Raw genomic sequence first — 22,075 nt, forward strand, 5'->3', positions numbered from 1 at the left:
TCACTCTTCCTTTTTCTTGAGCTTGAACACCCATTTATTTTTTAGTGCCTTCTTTTCTTTTGGAAGCTCAACCAACTCATGAATATGGTTCTTTTACGAAGACTCCATCTTATCTTGCATTGCATTGCAAGCATTTTTCTCTATCTTAGCTTCCTACAAACTCTTTGGCTCCCCTTCTTTAATAAGTAAAATATATCAAAGTTCTAGATATTTCTTTGATGGAATAAGGGCTCATTTAGATCTTTAGAGAGGTATACCATCATTTGGTCATTATGATGGTCTTGCAGCTTTGGTGTTTAAGCTTATCCTTACTCAACATCCTTTTCTCTCTCCTATTCTGTTTCTAATAATTCTCTATGTACCTCTATCATCTATGATGATTTATGCTGGCATAGGATGAGGAACAAAATCATAGGCACTATTACTAAAAGACTTCATTGGTTTTACAATGTCTTCTATAGTCCGATTTCATGAAATACTACATCTCTACTTCTAATAACCTTCTTTGCCTTTAGATCCAATAATTTGTATTAGGATTATTAATCTCCATATCCAGTGAAGAAGCATGGAGTAGTTTTTGCATCAAGCTTCTATCTAAACTCCTTAGATATATATGCAAAGCTAAACATCCAAATATTCTTAAATGAGAGTAGGAAAGATTCATACCAGATCACACTTTCTTAGAATTCCAAAATGCAATGGTATGGATGGCGAAATGTTAACCAAATAGAAGGTGGCACGAACAGCTTCTCCCCATAATGGCTTAGTAGCTTAACCATACTGAACATGCTTCTGAACTTCTCCATAATTGTCAAATTCATTCTCTTGGCTAAACTACTATCCTATGGGGTGTGTGGGACCATCTTCTTATGCCGAATACCTTATTCTCTATAGTAGGCATCAAACTCTCTGGAAGCATGCTTACATATATTGTTTAAGCAAATACACTTTAGCTTCTTTCCTGTCTCACATTCTACTATGGCATGGAACACTTTGAAGTGATCTAAAATTTGGTCTTTCGTCTTCAGGAAATGGTCTAACACCTTCGTGAACTATCATCAATAAAGGTCAGGAAATATTCATTGTCATCTAGAGATTCCACCTCCAAAGGCCCACAAGCATCAAAACTGCACCAGACTAAGCAACTTTGATCTTCTTATTAAAAAGGACATAAATAAGACTTTGTGTTGCTTACCATACAAAGAATGATTACAAAGATCTAGCACAATATCCTTGGAAATAATAACAAACTTCCTTTTTCATCAAGATAGATAATCATTTCTCACTCATGTAATCGAGTCTCCGGTACCATAGATTTTGAGATACATCGCCTTTTATAATGTTGAGGTCATCTGCATAAATTTTCACGTGAATCTTGTAACATGTTCACAAATATGTCCTCAAGTGAAACAATCATAGCATCTTTTGCCAATTTCTATGTGCTCTTGTAAAAGTGGTTGCCAAAACCTTCCTTGTCAAAGGCTATTCTTGAGAGTAGATTGAGCCGAAAGTCTGGAATATATCGGAAATCCTTCAACGTAATTGTATGTCCAATTTTGGTCTTCATCTAAACATCACCAATTCCAACAATTTTAGCGAAACTTGTATTTTCCATCTTCACTGAGCCAAAGTCTCTTGCTTTGTACATTTTTCAAAATTCCATGTACAGAGTAACATGGTCGGATGCTGCAGTATCAACTAGTCACTCGATGTCTTGGCTTAAAACGCGAAGGCAAGTTTCTTAGTGTGTGGAACAATATGCCACTTCTCCTCTAACAATGACTAAAGTTTCACCATCCTCCTTAAACTGATTGCTTTTCTGTCTCTACTCTTGCAACATCTTCTTGCAATACTTCTTCAAGTTACCTTCTCGGCCATAGTAATGACATTTATCTGTTAACCTTCTCCCATTTATGGATTTGCCTCTACTTTGGCTTCTACCTTGATGCTGTTTGGATTACCATATTGCTATGTCCCTTGTTTCTCTATAACAAAGGCATGTGATTGATCATTGCCTATGTCATTTCTCCTAGCATCCTCGTTAAATAGGGCATCTGTTACCATAACCATGATAAATTTACAGTTAGGAACCGAATTGCTGATAGAGACTACCAGCAGCTCCCAACTCTCTGGAAGAGAGCTAAGAAGTAGTAGTGTTTGTTCCTCATCCCCTAGTTGCAACTTCAATGCACATAACTAATTACCAAATTTTAAAACATGCTTGATGTGCTCGGCTACAAAAGTTCCTTTCTTTAACTTTAAATTCACCAAAGGCCTCATTAGCAAGGTTTTATTTCAAGCAATCTTGGCTTGATACATGTCTTCCAACTTCTAGAGGGCGTATGTATATGTCACCTGTGCAATATGATGGAAGATATTGTGATCGATCTATTGCCGAATTTGACTGATCCTTTTTTGTTCAACTTCTTCCATTTTGCTTCTTTGGTGGATCGGGATTCTTTCCTTTAACATCCAAGGGGCCAAACAAATCCTCATAATTTTAGGAGATCTTCTATCCAAGGTCTCCAAAATGTATAGTTGGTGGCTATAAACTTGATCATAGCTCCTAAATATGATTCCTCCATTGACATCTTACTTTACAAAAGCTTGATTTTAAAAAAAAAATGGGAACTAAATTTGGCAAAATAGAATCCACCAATGCATCTGGAATGGTAAAAAACATTGGATATGACTATTTTTGGGTCAAAATTTGAACCTTAAAAAATGTGAGGTAAAAGTGCAATTTTCTAAAATTTTTAAGCCAAATTGCAAATACCAAAATATTTGAGAAAAATCTAAAAATATTGGAAAATATAAAGGCATTTTTGCAATTTCTTAAGGCCATTATTGACGTGACTAATTACATGGCAGATTGGCTAATGTGGTAATGCCATGTCACCACGTGGCAGATGAACTGGTTGCTAACATGGCTCGACAGACGTGTCATAACTCTTGTAGCTGGGCTTGGCTTAAAAGCACATGGAAGGCATGTAGCATGTTAATCAAAGCATGAAACTTGCCAAAACTTTGACTGGCACATGGAGGTCCTATTGGGCATATTCTTTTTATTTCGACGAAATTTATCTCTTGGTATGTTCAAAATTTTGTTGGAGCTCATTAGCAGTGAACCCTATCTTGGTACCTGACTCTGATACCACTTCTTATGATTCTCTATCTATGAAAAACACATAAAACAAACACAAAAAATAAAGAAAAATGAAACATAAAAATATTGAGAAAAAAAAGATGTATTATTTCTCTCTTAAATTAATACCAAAAAAAAATTTCTCTAAAAACTTTCTCTAGAGTTTCATTTTTGGAAAAAAAAACTTGTGTTGTCAGTGATATGTGTGATACAAGACTGAAAAACTAAGCACCTATTTATAAGGTTTCTAAGATTGTCTTTTATACAAAACAACTTGATCATCAAGTAAGCTTAGTCATTAAGTAAACTTAAGGAACAATTTAAAAAAAAATAAAAAAACTAATAGGTTGGGCTTTAGGAGGAAGCTGGATCCCATATATGTTGCCACTCCAGTTTGATCATTCCCACCTTGTATGGTAAAGCTCGTGAATACTATGTTCTGCTCCAAAACCAAACAATATGCTTTTATTATATGCTTGGCTTGTTTTTCACTCATTAAAAAAAAAAAAAATTAAACATTCTTTTTTGTTGAGCATTTTAATCTGAAATAAAATTCAAATTATATTTTTTTGTTTTTTTTTTTAAATTAAGGTTCTATACTCAACTAACCCATGAAAATTACTCATTCCCACTTTAAGCCCCAAAATCCTAAAAAAACTTATGCTACCGAGTTGACTCGGAGAACCCCTCATTGTGATTAGAGATGAACCGTTTCTCAACGAGCTATCTCAACCTTCAATTCACTCAAACAAATTTAAAAAAAAAAAAAAAAGTTGATAAAGATTAACAAAACCCCAAAAACCCTAGCTCCACAATAATTTCAAGCTTGTAAGTTTTACTAGCACCCTAAAGAATCAACAAAAACACGATGAAGAGAACCATAAACAACAGCATGAAACAAACGTATAACCTCACATTATGACTAGGATCAGCAGTTCCATCATCGTATTTGTTGTCATTGTTGGACTCTTCATCCTGTTGTACCTTTTTCTAAGTGGAAGAGACTCTTAGGGTTTTTCAGAGAGGCAGAGAACCGCAAGGTCGAAGATTTTTAGGAATGGTGAATCGGCAAGCAATGGTAATGGTAGTGAGGCAAACCACCCGAAGGACTAAAGCCGTAAGACATTTTCTTGACATCATGGTTGGAAAGGCTCTAAACATAGTAGATCGGATGGTGCGGCAATTGAGGTAGCATCGATTGGTCAAAGCTTGTCACCTCTCAATCAAACTTTGCATGCATTATTGCTGGTGGCATTAGAGAAGGGAAGATATAGGACCAAAACGCAAATATTTTCAATTTTGCAAAAAAGGAAGAAAAATTTCGTGTAGAGATTTGAGCTTTAGAAAATGAAGTGATGGGTAACAACAGGCCCTACGAAGGATGAAGTAGAAACCCAGAACTTCTATAAATACAAAACTTTGAATACGAGCACGATGTTTTTTTCTTTTCATTTTCATTTTTTTTTTCTTGGTGCGTAGTGTTCACGCTTTTAATTAGTCCTGGAAACATGTTGTATCATATTTGTTGGTAATGTATCATGTTAAGTGTTGTGTTATGCCATGTTCATGTCAAAATTTTCTTATCCTAACCCAACTCATTAAGCTTTTATTTTAAAATATGCAAATCTAAATCTATTGGTTAAATTATCAACCCATTTTCCAACCATTAATATGTTAAATTTAATCAAAAAATTATTTTTAACAAAATAAAAAAATCTATAACAAATATTTAAAATGAATACAATCTCCTGATTAATAGTTCATACTAAAAAATAATAAAAATATTTACAATTACAAAATTAAATATTAAAGAAATAATATAATATTAAATCAATAATGACAAAAATAAATCCAACACATGTACTTGATTTTATATACCTATTTTTTTTAAGGAAAAAAAAAACACATAATTATTATATCATTTTACAAAATCCAACACATGTACTTGATTTTATATACCTATTTTTTTAAGGAAAAAAAAAACACATAATTATTATATCATTTTACAAACGCAAAGTCCAATAAAAAAAATTCAGCAACATATTCAGTACCTATTAAAAAACACAAACAAAACAAAACAAAACAAAACAAATCACACACAAATAATAATTATTATACTTATATCCTTTTGCAAATTGAAAAGTACAAAAATTAAAAATTAAAATAAATTTGTTTGAAATAGGAATGTCAATGGGGCGGGATGGGGCTGGTTTTTAAAATTTCATCCCCATTCCTGCGGGGAATTTTCCATCCTATCCCTGTGGTTTTTTCCATTTCTTTATAGACAGGACAGGGTGGTTTTCCCCCTTTTTTTTCTTCAAACTTCAAACTTCAAGTATCTTAGCTGCAGCCGAAACACAAATGCATTATGAATATAAATATATATTTAAACAAAAGAGAAGCATGAAGAATTTTCAAACAAAACTCTTGCTTCTACCATTCTAGAGTTCTTAGCATACCCTGCTATCATAGCATTTCAAGAAACTATATTTTTCATTGTCACTTGGACAAAAACCAGCCTTGTTGTTTCCAGATCACCATTCCTAACCAACCAGCAGTCATTAAATTCCAAGAAACAATATTCTTCTCTGGCATTGCATTCAACAAACTCCAAGCCTCATGAATCCTCCAAACACCTACCAATCCAAAGAGCATTGAAGTCCACGACACAACATTCCTCTTTGGCATCTTCTCAAAAGAATTGGCAAGCTTCAGACAAACCTCCCAAATTGCACATACACCAAACAATGAAGTACAATGAACAACACCACCATGTCCATCTCTCTCAGACAATTTCTCAAGTAGTTTACGTGCCTCCTGAAGTCTATGTTGAGAAAGGAATTGAAGGAGCCATGAATCATCGCAAGTGAATTTGGAGTAATGGGCAGTGGAAAATGCATATGGGTTTGATGCGAATCCACCCGAGACTGTTCGACCGACAACCCGCTGGGGTGTTGACCCAATACAAATGAAGGTGGGACCGCTCACTAGGGCCCAAGCCAAGAAGTTCAAGGACAATCTTGCTATATTCATACAAGGAATAAGTCATAGTCAAGAGGGGTTGGCCATATCTAAAGAACCAAGGCCTGTTTTACTCATACAAGCAATAGAAGTCGATACGGACCCGGGTGACGGTTTTGGTACATTTTTGGAGTCCGGAAAGCATGAAATGGTTCCAATGATTTATGGGTTCAATACATATGCCTAAGAGGTCATGGAATCAAGTTAAAGCAGCCTCAAATGCAATCAAGAAGGGCTTGTATGGACAGCATCAATAATTTGGCCGAATTTGCTGTATTGCTTGCTGGCTTTACTGTATTAGCCTTTTCTTATTTTTCCAAGCATGGGCAACGTGTGGAACTTCATATTCAGCTTATTTGGCATCCTAAAAAGCATCTAGAAGCTGATTTGAAGCTCAAAGAGGTCAAAGATTGGTCAAAGTCAAATTAGTCAAAAAGCTAGTATTATAGTTTCCTAATTTTATTCTACTTTTTGTTTTAGGAAACTACCATTACTTTTTAGTTTTTATTTATTTATTTTCTGGACAAATAAGTTTAGGAAAGTTATTATTTTATTATTTTCATTGTAAATTAATTAATTTCTAATTCAAAATAAAGGAATTAATTAATCAATTTTAGTTTAGGAAACTTAGTTTAGGACATATTAGAATTCGGTCAAGTTTCCTAATTCCTATAGGAGTCCGGTTTTGAATTAATTTTTTAGGGTTTGTTTTGTTTCTTTCAAGCCTATTTAAAGGCTTATTTTTCAATAATAATACAACTTTGATTTGATTGAGAAAATACTTGTGAGATTAATTATCTCTTTGTTCTTTGAGAACACCTAAAACACCATTAGAGAATTGGTTGTTTTAGCTTGACTTATCAATAGGTTTTCCATCCCCTATTGTGGCGTCTACATTATACCAAGGTTTCTAACCACAGGTTGGTTAGGGGTTAAGGTCCATACCATTAGAACTTGAACTTAATTAAAGATCCGGGCTAATATAATACGAGTTTAGGAGCAGGTCGTCCTAGGTTCGTATCATTTGGTATCAGAGCTAAATTTTGTTCAGGTTTGATCTATCTTTATTTGCTTTATTTGTTTTTGTGTTATTCTGCAATTTTAGCATTAGGTTAAGGTTGCATCCATCCCATACACGTTCTGCATCTTAAAAAAAAAAAAAAAATTCATTCCTAGTTGAATTAGGTTTCCTAGTTTTATCGTATTTTTGTTTCCTAATTTGTTGGTTGTCTTTTATCATTGTTCTTGATAATTTTGGTTTTTGTTGATTTTACTTTGCTGTTTTAGTCTTAGAAATTTGCATTCATATATTCAAAAAAAAAAAAAAAAAGAGTTTACGGCAACATTAAAAAAAAAAATTAAAAATAAAAAAAAAACTGCACATTTGTGTTTATTTGGAGGTCACGGGTTTGGTGTTTGTTTTGGAGTTGGAATTGCAATTTTGGTAATTATTCTTGCTACTGCAGTTGTTTATGTTCTGTGAGTGAAAAAAAAAAAAAAGAAAGAAAGAATAGGTAAAGCCGAATAAATAAATAAAAATATATATTTCAGTTTGTTGGAGTTTGATTTGTTTGCTGGAAATTTGTTGGAGCTGCTGGTTTTTGATTATTTATTCAATATTTGAGTTTCTGGGAAATTATTTTTGCTGCTGGATATTTGGATTTTGGGTGTTAAAATTTTTTGGATTAAAATTAGTTAAAGGAATTGATACAAAACTTGAATTACAAGAACAACAACCAACACTTTTCTATATTTTTGTTCTCTTTGATTCTTGTTCGTATTTGAATTTCTTTTTCTGGAAATTTATTCTTGAAATCATAATCTACTACCATCTGGTGCAGTTTTAAAAAATTCCAACGTTTTCCCATTATTTTGTGTTTTCTTGTCTAGAAAGCCGAAAAATTAGGATTTGTTGGATTCTTTCGGCATTAACTACTTTTTGCTTACTGTTTGTTGATAAGTTTAATTAAAACATACTAGTGATCTAATTGCTGTTTTGTGGGTGTTTTAATTAGAACTTTGAGATAATTCATTGAGTGGAAAAAGGCAAGAGTGTGTGAGCTTAAAAGAGGGTAAAAGCCGAAACTAGTGTGCAAACACGAGTGTCGAGACCTTGTTTGAGTGAAACACGTGAGGGAGTGAATATTTTGAGGATTTATTTTATTTTTGCAGTATTTTACTAACATGGCAGATTCTAGAATAAGAAGAGGGGATCCACCCTTGAGGATCAATGAGGAAGAGTCCGTAGCATTCCATGGGGATGACCGAGCTACCGGGAGTGGAGACCAAGTGGACATGAGAGCTGTTTTGGAATCAATACAGCGGGTTAGTGCTCAAGTTAAGCATGTAAATCAAAGAGTGGGAAGACTAGAAGCCTCACAAGGAAGGCCGAATACAAGAAATAGGCAAGAATTCCATGGAGGACGAGGCCGAGGACGAGGAGGTCGCGAGAGGCTGAGAGAGGAATTTGATGAGGAGCCATTCGACGGCGACTTTGAGGAAGGTATGGACGAAACCTTTGCTGTCCAAGATAGAGCTGGCCATGGGAGATATAGGAGGGAAGATACAGATGATGATTTGGGAAATATCAAGGTTAACATCCCACCTTTTATGGGTAAAAGTGATCCCGAAGCTTATTTGGAGTGGGAAGAAAAAATGGAGATGATTTTTTACTGCCACAACTATTCGGAAGGTAAGAAGGTGAAGTTGGCAGCAATGGAGTTTGGCTATTATGCACTCCAATGGTGGACAAATGAGCAAAGCACCCGAAGGAAAGTTGGTGATGACTTAATTACAACATGGCGACAAATGAAAGGAGCCATGAGGAAGCGGTTTGTGCCATCCCATTACCATAGGTTGCTGCATCAGCAGCTTCAATCTTTGTCTCAAGGAAGTAGGTCCGTGGAGGATTATTGCAAAAAGATGGAGATGTTAATGATGATGCTGAATATGAATGAGGATAGGGAGGCAACCATGGCAAGATTTCTTGGAGGATTAAACCGAGACATTGCCAACCAACTTGAATTACAACAATACTTGGAATTGGAGGAGATGTTGCATGTAGCAATTAAGCTTGAGAACCAATTCAAGATGAGGGGTGTTAGTACACGGTTTGGAGGAGTTTCTAGCAGTGGAAGGACAAGTTCAAGTGGCTGGAAAAACAATTCCACTTATGAAAACAAGTTGAAGCCGAAATTAGGAGAAGAAACTACCAACCGGCCAAGAAGGGAGGTCAAGACCGAATCTGTCCAAGCACTTAGAGGTGAGATAAAATCTGATCCTAAACCTCAAAAATCCAGAGAAATAATTTGTTTTAAGTGCCAAGGAAGAGGACACATAGCCAGCCAATGCCCAAATAGAAGAATCATGGTATTAGAGGGTGATGGTGAGCTGGAATCCGCAAGTGAAGAAAGTGGGGCTGAAACCGAGCAAGAGGAGGATTGCAATGAAGATGAACCCGAGCCTGTAGATACATCTAATGCCGAGTTGAGCTTGGTTTCAAGGAGAGTACTTGCTGTCTACAAAGATGAAGAGCAGATACAAAGGGAAAACATCTTCCACACTCGCTGCAAAATACAAGGTAAAATTTGTAGCATGATTATAGATAGTGGGAGTTGTACTAATGTGATAAGTAATCTTGTAGTTGATAAATTAGGCTTGAAAATAATTAAACATCCAGAACCTTATAGATTACAATGGCTTAATGATAGTGGTGAGATGAAAGTAAACAAACAAGCCAAAGTAAAATTTAATATAGGTAGATATGAGGATGTAGTTTTATGTGACAAACCCATGATTGCTGGTCATATACTATTAGGTAGACCATCTCAATTTGATAAAGATGCTACTCATTTTGGTTGAGAAAATAGTATTGTTTTCAGGTTTAAAGGGAAGAAGGTCAAGCTGGAACCATTATCTCCTAAAGAGGTTTACAAAGACCAATTACAAATGCAACAAAGGAGAGAAGCCGAAAAGCTCAAGGAAAAAGCAAGTATGGCACCAACGGCTTCACCGTCCTTTCAAGAAGGTAAGATTGAGGTTGCTGACCAAGGTAAGATTTCTAAGGTTCATATTGAGTGAAAAGATCAAGGGAAAACCGAAAGAGAGGGAAAAGGAAGTGGCAAACCCGCATGCTTGGAGAAGGAAGAGGAATCCGAAGGTTTGCGCCAATCCAAGGGAAAAAAAGAAAAAGAAAGAAAGGAAAGGTTAAGTAGCAATTTTTATTTGAGTTTAGGGGATATTAATAAGGTTATTGAGTGTAAGAAACCTTTGCTGGTCATGCTTTACAAAGAAAATTATTTTAATGATCAAACTAACTTTGAAGAACTTGAATTGCCAAGTTCAATGATTTCTCTTTTGAAGGAATTTGGAGATGTTTTCCCAAATGAGATTCCAAGTGGACTACCACCTATTCGAGGGATAGAACATCAAATTGACTTTGTTCCAGGGGCTGCCATACCAAATAGACCAGCTTATAGGAGCAATCCCAAAGAAACAAAGGAGCTGCAAAAACAGGTAAGTGATTTGCTTGATAAAGGATACATTCGTGAGAGTTTAAGTCCATGTGCTGTTCCTGTTTTGTTGGTACCTAAAAAGGATGGTTCTTGGAGGATGTGTGTTGATTGTAGGGCTATAAACAACATTACCATCAAATATAGACATCCCATTCCTAGATTAGATGATATGCTTGATGAGTTGCATGGTGCTTGCATGTTTATAAAAATTGATCTTAGGAGTGGTTATCACCAAATTAGGATGAAAGAAGGTGATGAATGGAAAACCGCATTCAAAACTAAATATAGGCTGTATGAATGGTTAGTTATGCCTTTTGGATTATCCAATGCACCTAGTACTTTCATGAGACTTATGAATCATGTAATGCGTCCATTTATTGGTAAATTTGTGGTTGTTTATTTTGATGACATTTTAATATATAGCCGAAATTTGGATGACCATGTGGATCAACTTAGGCAAGTTTTGCAAGTTCTTAGAAAGGAAAGATTGTTTGCTAACATTAAAAAATGTGAATTTTGCAAAGAAGAGCTTGTGTTTCTAGGTTTTGTAGTAAGTGCTGCAGGAATAAAAGTTGACCAAGCTAAGGTGAAAGCAATTCAAGAGTGGCCGGTTCCTACTTCTATCACCCAAGTGAGGAGCTTTCATGGCTTGGCAAGCTTTTACCGAAGATTTGTCAAGGATTTTAGTACCATAGCAGCACCATTGAATGACATTGTCAAGAAGAATGTTGGTTTCAAATGGGGGGAAGTACAAGAAAAATCTTTTAATTTATTGAAAGAAAAATTGTGTAATGCACCTTTGTTAGTTTTGCCAAATTTTTCTAAGACTTTTGAAATTAAGTGTGATGGTTCGGGTGTAGGTATTGGAGTTGTTTTAATGCAAGAAGGAAGGTCCATAGCCTACTTTAGTGAAAAATTGAATGGAGCTGCCCTAAACTACCCAACTTATGACAAGGAGATGTATGCTTTCGTAAGGGCTTTGGAGACGTGGCAGCATTATCTCATGCCAAAGGAGTTTGTGAATCATATGGATCATGAGTCTTTGAAGCATATCAAGGGTCAAGGAAAGCTCAACCGAAGGCATGCTAAGTGGATTGAATTTATTGAAACATTTCTATATGTGATCCGCTAGAAAAAAGGTAAGGAAAATATGGTTGCCGATGCATTATCCCGAAGGTATGTGCTCTTTTCTACCTTAGATGCTAGATTGCTTGGATTTGAACAATTGAAAGAACTTTATGAGCATGATAGTGACTTTGGAGAAATTTTTAAAACCTGTTTGAAACATGGATTTAATAAATTTTACATATTTGAGGGATATTTGTTTAAGGAAAACAAACTTTGTGTGCCTAATTGTAGTATTAGGGAATTATTGGTTCGGGAAGGACATGGGGGTGGTTTAATGGGTCATTTTGGTGTTTTAAAAACTTTATCCTTGCTGCAAGAACATTTTTATTGGCCTAACATGAGGAAAGATGTTGAGAGAATTTGTGAAAGATGTTTAAAGTGCCGAAAAACAAAATCAACATTGAAACCGCATGGATTGTATATACTTTTGCCGATCCCTATCTATCCTTGGGTAGATTTGTCTATGGATTTTATTCTTAGGTTGCCTAGGTCAAGGACAGGTAAGGATTCAATATTTGTTGTAGTAGATAGGTTTTCTAAGATGGCACATTTTATTGCATGTAACAAAACTGATGATGCATCCAATATTGCTAATTTATTTTTCAAGGAAATTGTGAGATTGCATGGAATGCCAAAAACTATTGTGTCGGATAGGGATGCTAAGTTCTTTAGCTATTTTTGGAAAACATTGTGGGCTAAATTAGGTACTAAGCTTTTATTTTCAACTACTTGTCATCCACAAACTGATGGACAAACCGAAGTAGTAAATAGAACCTTGTCTGCATTGTTGAGGGCATTAATTAGTAGAAATTTAAGGACTTGGGAAGAATGTTTGCCACATGTTGAATTTGCATATAATAGGTCTTTACATTCAGCAACTAAATTTACTCCATTTGAAATTGTTTATGGTTTTAATCCTTTGACTCCATTAGATTTAACACCTTTGCTTTTAAGTGAGCGTGCTAATCTAGATGGAAAATAAAAAGCTGATTTTGTAAAGCAGATTCATGAGAAAACACGAGCAAACATTGAGAGGAGGACCGAGCAATATGCAAGGGTGGCTAATCAAGGCTGAAAATCAATGGTGTTTGAACCTGGAGATTGGGTGTGGCTGCATTTAAGGAAAGAAAGATTTCCCGAACAAAGGAAATCAAAACTCATGCCGACGGGTGATGGATCTTTTCAAGTTTTGGAGAAGATAAACAACAATGCCTACAAACTTGATCTACCGGGTGAGTATAGTGTTAGTGCCACCTTTAATGTTGCTGATTTATCTCCTTTTACTGCAGGTGATGACTTCAATTTGAGGACAAATCCTTTTCAAGAGGAGGGGAATGATGCGAATCCACCCGAGACTGTTCGACCGACAACCCACTAGGGTGTTAACCCAATACAAATGAAGGTGGGACCGATCACTAGGGCCCAAGCCAAGAATTTCAAGGACAATCTTACTGTCTTCATAAAAGGAATAAGTCATAGTCAAGATGGGTTGGCCATATCTAAAGAACCAAGGCCTGTTTTACTCATACAAGCAATAGAAGCCGATACGGACCCGGGTGACGGTTTTGGTACATTTTTGGAGTCCGGGAAGCATGAAATGGTTACAATGATTTATGGGTTCAATACATATGCCTAAGAGGTCATGGAATCAAGTTAAAGCAGCCTCAAATGCAATCAAGAAGGGCTTGTACGGACAGCATCAATAATTTGGTCGAATTTGCTGTATTGCTTGCTGGCTTTACTGTATTTTACTGTATTAGCCTTTTCTTATTTTTTCAAGCATGGGCAACGTGTGGGACTTCATATTCAGCTTATTTGGCATCCTAAAAAGCATCTAGAAGCTGATTTGAAGCTCAAAGAGGTCAAAGATTAGTCAAAGTCAAATTAGTCAAAAAGCTAGTATTATAGTTTCCTAATTTTATTCTACTTTTTGTTTTAGGAAACTACCATTACTTTTTAGTTTTTATTTATTTATTTTCTGGACAAATAAGTTTAGGAAATTTATTATTTTATTATTTTCATTGTAAATTAATTAATTCCTAATTCAAAATAAAGGAATTAATTAATCAATTTTAGTTTAGGAAACTTAGTTTAGGACATATTAGAATTCGGTCAAGTTTCCTAATTCCTATAGGAGTCCGGTTTTGAATTAATTTTTTAGGGTTTGTTTTGTTTCTTTCAAGCCTATTTAAAGGCTTATTTTTCAATAATAATACAACTTTGATTTGATTGAGAAAATACTTGTGAGATTAATTATCTCTTTGTTCTTTGAGAACACCTAAAACACCATTAGAGAATTGGTTGTTTTAGCTTGACTTATCAATAGGTTTTCCATCCCCTATTGTGGCGTCTACATTATACCAAGGTTTCTAACCACAGGTTGGTTAGGGGTTGAGGTCCATCTCATTAGAACTTGAACTTAATTAAAAATCCGGGCTAATATAATACGGGTTTAGGAGCAGGTCGTCCTAGGTTCGTATCAGGGCTCTTACAGCATTGTAAAAAGCAATTCACAGTATCGAAGTTTACAAAATTTACACGCAAAAAATAAAATCAAAAATGCATATTTATATGTTCAAAAGAACAAGCATTTCACCCATTTTTCAACACCAAAAAGTAAGATTACCCAGGTACTCAAAATCCTAAATTTATCAAATAAAAGTTGAATTTCAGCCTCAAGATCAATCAAAATAACAAACCCACAAAACAAAAGATTAAAATAGATCTTACCGATTGAATCTGAGCCAAAGAAATAGTGCGCAAGAGACAAAGAGACGGTTCCTCTTCAGAGTGAGAAGTGGAGAAGCAGCTACAGAAAGAGAAAAGAGAACATGTGGGAGAGAGAAGAAAGAACGAGGGATTGAGAGAAGGTGATGTCGGCAGCTTGGTGGTGGTGAAGATTAGTTATGGTAGCTTGGTGAATTATGCGGTAGCAGCTCTTTGTGAGGTGAAGGTGAAAGTGAAGTTGATGACGGCAAAAAGAAAATGAAAGTTGTTTTTCTTAGGGTTTACATCATTTTACATAAATTAAATTATATATAAAATATATATATATATATATATATAACGGGCCGTGTTAGGGCTAGGGTTTTTATTCCCCAGGCTCGGCCTGGCCCCGATTTGGATTTTAATCTATTACCCCAAACCCGTCCCGCGCCCCCGATTTTTTGGGAAAAAACTGCCCCATTAGGACCCGTGCACCATGGATTTTGGATCATGCGGGACAAATTGCCATTCCTAGTTTGAAATAAAACTACAAGAATACATAGAAATATCACATGCACATTTCTTCGGTAGAATGGTATCTTACAAATGACTCCAATCCACATGCATATATGTACATATTTCATCATCAATACTAATATTTATTAATTATATTATATGATGCGAATCCACCCGAGATTGCTCGACCGACAACCCGCTGGGGTGCTGACCCAATACAAATGAAGGTGGGACCGATCACTAGGGCCCAAGCCAAGAAGTTCAAGGACAATCTTGCTGTCTTCATACAAGGAATAAGTCATAGTCAAGAGGGGTTGGCCATATCTAAAGAACCAAGGCCTGTTTTACTCATACAAGCAATAGAAGCCGATATGGACCCGAGTGACGATTTTGGTACATTTTTGGAGTCCGGGAAGCATGAAATGGTTCCAATGATTTATGGGTTCAATACATATGCCTAAGAGGTCATGGAATCAAGTTAAATAAGCCTCAAATGCAATCAAAAAGGGCTTGTACGGACAGCATCAACAATTTGGCCGAATTTGCTGTATTGCTTGCTGGCTTTACTGTATTTTACTGTATTAGCCTTTTCTTATTTTTCCAAGCATGGGCAACGTGTGGGACTTCATATTCAGCTTATTTGGCATCCTAAAAAGCATATAGAAGCTGATTTGAAGCTCAAAGAGGTCAAAGATTGGTCAAAGTCAAATTAGTCAAAAAGCTAGTATTATAGTTTCCTAATTTTATTCTACTTTTTGTTTTAGGAAACTACCATTACTTTTTAGTTTTTTATTTATTTATTTTCTGGACAAATAAGTTTAGGAAAGTTATTATTTTATTAGTTTCATTGTAAATTAATTAATTCCTAATTCAAAATAAAGGAATTAATTAATCAATTTTTGTTTAGGAAACTTAGTTTAGGACATATTAGAATTCGGTCAAGTTTCCTAATTCCTATAGGAGTCCGGTTTTGAATTATTTTTTAAGGTTTATTTTGTTTCTTTCAAGCCTATTTAAAGGCTTATTTTTCAAGAATAAAAAAACTTTGATTTGATTAAGAAAATACTTGTGAGATTAATTATCTCTTTGTTCTTTGAGAACACCTAAAACACCATTAGAGAATTGGTTGTTTTAGCTTGACTTATCAATAGGTTTTCCATCCCCTATTGTCGCGTCTACATTATACCAAGGTTTCTAACCACAGGTTGGTTAGGGGTTGAGGTCCATTCCATTAGAACTTGAACTTAATTAAAGATCCGGGCTAATATAATACGGGTTTAGGAGCAGGTCGTCCTAGGTTCGTATATATTTATTATATATCCATCATATGAACATGATTAATTAAGTACATGTAAAACTTTTACATTGGCTTGTAAAAAGCAATATCATTTACAATCAAAATTTTAATTGAAGTCACAAAACTTTTAGTAAATCCTTAAGATAATCAGCAGCATAAATTTAAAAGAGACTTTGATATGCAGATATGACAATATCTTCAACCATAACCAACAAAACCTAAATGGATCTAAGTAAAGTAAAAAATTGCATATTATCCAAAGTAAATTATATAGAAAAATTGAATAATGCATACCACTAATAAATTTTCAATACCTCTAATCATCAAGAGAAATTGTATTAAAGCATTGTCCTAATGTAGCTTTTTCAACACTCAATGCAAAAGTATCTCGCGTGAGTTCTTCCAAATTAATTTTATCATCTTCTGAAATTGAATATGTAATCAATTAGAAATGTTCATATTTTAAAAAACAGTAAAATATATATACATACATATATATATATATATATATATAGGAACTACCTTCCTTACCAAAAGCCAGTCTCAATTTCTTGTACATAATAAAGCTTGTACTACATCTAGCTTTAGTGAACTACAAAACTGATCTACTACTTGACCACTAATACTAAGGGAGGTGTATTCAATTTAGAGTTTAATGGATTTAAAATGAGTTATAAATTTTAAAGGATTAGACAGATTGTTATGGAATTCTATAGATTTCATAAAAAAATTATAAGAATCCAATGAAATCTTTGGTATTAATGTTGGATTTCATATTGACAATTTTCTTCACAATTTCACTATTAAAATCCATCATTTTTTAAAATCTTTTAAAATCAATGACTTTTTAAATACTATTAGATTTTAAAAGAATCTTACAAAGTCCTAATTGAATACACCTAGATTTTAATAGACTTTTATAAAATCCATTAAAATCTAAATTGAATACCTCTAAACTTTTAAATACTTTTAAAATCCTTCAAATTCTAAATTGAATACACCTCCTTAAAAGTAGATTCAAAGGCAACTGTTGAAATTGGAATTGCTAAGACTTCACAAGCCAAAAGTAACTATTGGAAACCGAAATTATTCTGCTTTCCACCAACTACAGACATCAACGTCTTGTTTCCTATCTGATTTTTCTTCATCTAAATACTTCTCTAATTTATTTATTTATTTATTTATTTTAAGAACCCTCTTTGTAACATATATCAAAATCCTATAACATTAAAAGCAATAATTTAGCTAGAGTCAAAATCCTATAACATTTAAAAGCAATAATTTAGTTAGAGTATGATTAAAAATAAATAAATAAATAAAGTTAAATTAAGATTATATTAATAATTTATCTAAAAAATGATATCTTTGTTTTACATTGGGATAGAAGTCTCATTCATAGTGGTGTTTATGTTGATAAGATCATAAAACTCTTGCATATAAACATTTTAGAGAGAATTTAGTCTCTATGAACATATGCCATCTCATAAGAATCCTTACCATGGAACTTTTTATAAGCCCAATCAACAAAATGAATTTGTAACGAGGATAAAAAATCACAGCTATGGCAAGAAATCAAACTATTCTCAGACCAATACTTCTCAAACTTTAAACTCATATAAGTTCAAATTGTCGCTACCTTCCATAGCTCTTTAATATTATGTTGGATTATAAACACTTTAGGAACAAAAAAGTTTGATGTAAGTTACTTTGTTCCAGAAAATAAACCAATGATATCATAAAAGTTTTATGCAAAAATTTGAAAATTTTCTCTATTCTATCATATTCTTCTAAGGAAGGACAAAACTTAAAACTGAAATTTGTCAATTCTAGATTAATAAATGCTCGACAAGAAAAAATTACATTATCAAGCAGAAGATAGGTTGAGTTTCATCTAGTGGCCACATCTTGTCTTAAACCTCTCTTTACTTATTTTTGAAATTATTTGTTTTTAGGATATGGGTTAGCATCCCTAATTTGTAGGAGCTGGAGATGTTAGCAAAAACATTATTATATTTTTACTATTTTAGAAATTAGGAAAAAAGGGAAGTAACCTAGCTTTATGTAAGAGTTATGTATATCACATAAAAATCAATTCTTCTCCTTCTAAAGGAAGAAGCACAAGCCATGCCACTAGCCACCAGCATCTCCTTCCTTATGCCATCATCATCAACATTCCACCATTGAATTTTTTATTTGAAAGTTAGGAAGTCTAGAAGAAGAACAAGAGAAAGGGCATTGAAGTAGGATTAGGGCAAAAGTGACAGCAAAGCCTACTATGTTCGTTTAATCTCTTCAATTCTTGTCTCTTTGTATTCTTAATTTACTTAATGCTGTAGATTTTGCTCACAAGCACAACTTCCAAATATTCTATTCAACTGATATTTTCTTATTTGGCTGCGATGGCCGACCTGTAAGTATGATAGTTTTGAATCCGATTTTTCATCAATGGAGACGTCTTGATCAAGCACTTGTTGGCTGGATTCTTTCTTCCATTTCACCAGAAATTCATAACCAAATCACCAAACCATCAAGTCTAGTCATTGCTCATCAACTTTGTATTGCTCTTGAATAATTATTTGGTAGCCAATCAAAGGCTAAGATTATGCAATTAAAGATATAGTTTTAAACAACAAAAAACACTCCTTACCCATCAGTTCTTATTTCTCAAAAATGAAGAATATTGCATTCTTTAACAATGGCAAGTCATCCCATCTCTGATGAAAACTTCATCATGCAATTACTAGCAGGTTTGCCTTTAGAATACGATGTTACCATAGCTAATATTCATGTCAATCATACCACCATGGCAGTGGAAGAAATTCAATCTCTTCTTTTGAGTTAAAAGGCATGGATTCAAGAAGCCACATCACCTGATATCATCTATTCCCAATATTACAACGAAGTAACCAAAACATTCTAATTCTGGCCATAGCTTCAATTCAAGTCGTTTCAACAATCAATATCGTGCTCCTACTTCAACCACTCAACCAAATGGCCATGGATCTTTCTCTAATAGGGGATGTGGCCATGGACGTGGTCATAGTAGCTCAACCAACATGATTTATTGTCAAATTTGCAAAATTCTTGGTCATAGTGTAGTCATTATTGGTATCAATTTGATGAAACCTATACAAGTCCACATAATACGAATGCTTTTTATGCATCTTCAAATGATACTACCAATCCTGAATGGTTGTTAGACAGTGGTGCCACTAACCATGTTACCTTTGATCTTTCAAATATTGATGAATGGAGTGAATACTATGGTAGTGATAAATTAATTGTTGAGAATGGTCAAGGTTTGCTTAAAATTCATACTGGTTATTCTGTTTTTGATACAAGATCTGGAAAATGACACTTAATAACATGTTACATGTTCCTAAAATCAAAAAAAAAAAAAATGGCTAAGCATATCCAGATTAACCAATGATAACAATGTCATTATGGAATTTACTAATCAATGTGTTTTTACGAAGGACAAGAATACGAAGAGAATTTTTCTCAGCGGAATACTTAAGGATGGGCTCTATCAAGTGAAGCTACCAAAAAATTCTGCTAGGATTTTTCTTTCACATTTGTATTGTGCGTTAATTTTCCTTTACATAAACTTTGTCATTATCGTTTAGGACATCCTAGTTATATTGTTATGAATAAAGTAGCATCACAGTGCAATAATTCTTTTTTTGTTCCATCTTCTAGTGACTTATGCACTGCCTATCTATTAGGCAAAAATGAACGTTTATATGCCCCTCCACCATCTACTATTAGTAAAGCACCATTTGATTTAATATTTTCATATGTATGGGGTCCAGCTCTAGTTGAGTCTCCTGAATGATACAAATATTATTTACTATTCGAGGATAATTATACTCGTTTTTCTTGGATTTATCCTATGAGATTCAAATCAAAAGTAACAATAATTTTTTTTTTTTTTTTTGCATTTTAAAAAATGGTTGAAAATTTAATCAATAAAAAAATAAAAGTTTTTCAAGCCGATTGGAGAGGTGAATACTGACCCTTAAAAATAATTCTCAACAATTTTTATATAATTGTTCAACATCCATGTCCTCACAATTACAATCAGAATGGTAAAGTGGAACAAAAACACCGTCATATTACTGAAACCGCTTTCACTCTGCTTGCATAGAGCTCCATGCCTTTTAATCAAAGGTGGAATGCTTGCTCTATAACTACCATTTTAATTAATAGACTTCCCACTGAAGTACTAAATTTCGAGTCTCCTTTTCAAAAAGTATTACCAAAATTTTTAATTTTTCTTTTTTAAAAAGTTTTTATTGCGAGTGTTTTCCTTTTCTTAGGCTGTACAGGAATAAAAAGTTTAGCTATCATTCTGAACGTTGTGTTTTTTATTAACTATAGTTCATCTCACAAAGGGTATAAATGTTTAAGTCTAATTACTGTCAAGATTTATATATCCCCGAACATAATTTTTAATGAAAATTGTTATCCTTTTTATGATTCAGCTGGGCCTTACACCTTAACAAATATTACGTCTAATAAGTCTAATTCTAGTTCCCTATGATTTCCAGTCTCTTTTTTATAGACCAAGCCACAATCGGTCCCAGTAACTGTTAAGGCATCCTTAGCAACTACTTTGAGGACTTCTCTTCCATCTGTGTCTCATCACAAAGACCATGAAGAGTCTAACTCCACTACAACCTCTCAAGGTCCCCCATACCAACTATCACTCCCTCAAAAATACCATTAGTTCAAGATGAGTCTCGTCATTACGTGGATTGGCTCCCATTAATTCCATCACAAGAACATTACGTGTACTCAACAATACAGCAGTACAGTCCAAGCCACCTGCCTCTACTAACTCCCCAAGCCGTACTCTTCAGCCTTTCCTTTACAGCTCTTCTCTTTCGCCTCCAACTCATGCCATGTGTCTCAGTCATCCCATCATAACTCGTGCAGAGTCTGGTATATTCAAACCTAAGGTTCTTGTTGTGAACTTCAAGCTGACATCACTATTTTTTGAACCTTCTTCACCAGCCTCTTCTCTTCTTTGTCCACAGTGGAAATCAGCAATGGAAGATGAGATTGCTGCCTTAATAAAAATTCATACTTGGTTTCTTGTTCCTCCTTAACCGCATCAATTTCTTGTTGGGAATAAGTGGGTCTACAAAATTAAGTAGTATCCTAATGGCTCAATCTTGCATCATAAGGTCTGGCTGGTTGCTAAGGTTTTCATTAGAAACCTAGGTTAGATTTCAAAAAAATATTTAATCTAGTCATTAAACCATCTACTGTGAGCGTTGTTCTGTCTTTTACTGTTTCTTGATAGTGAGATGTTCGGCAAATTGACATCAATAATGCCTTTTTAAATGGCATACTCAATGAAGATGTGTATATCAAGCAACCGAAAGGAGTCGTCAATTCCTCACCATTTGATACCGTGTGTAAACTCCATAAGTCTTTGTATGGACTTCATCAGGCTCTTCATGCATGGTATGATCAATTAAAAAAAATCTTATGTGCTTGGGGGTTTTGTAACTCAAAGATGGATTCTTCTCTTTTTACTCTTCATTGTCCACTGGTGTTTCTTGGGTTTTGGTGTATGATGATGACACTTTAGTCACCGGTAACAACAAGTCCTTAATTGACCAATTCATTCGCAAAGTGGACACCAATTTCTCGTTAAAAGACTTGGGATTGTTAAATTACTTTTGGGCATCGAGGTTCATTGTTCAAAGTTTGACATGCATTTTTCTTAAGCAGCTTATG

General features: G+C 34.3%; 1 pseudogene; it reads right to left on the minus strand.

Moving 5' to 3' along the window:
* Nucleotides 1-1,968: 1,968 nt before the first annotated feature.
* On the minus strand, nt 1,969-4,385 carry LOC125424195 (uncharacterized; annotated as a pseudogene).
* Between the last annotated feature and the right edge of the window lie 17,690 nt (nt 4,386-22,075).

This window comes from Ziziphus jujuba, chromosome 9 (genome assembly GCF_031755915.1).
Source record: "Ziziphus jujuba cultivar Dongzao chromosome 9, ASM3175591v1".
NCBI classification, from domain to species: domain Eukaryota; kingdom Viridiplantae; phylum Streptophyta; class Magnoliopsida; order Rosales; family Rhamnaceae; genus Ziziphus; species Ziziphus jujuba.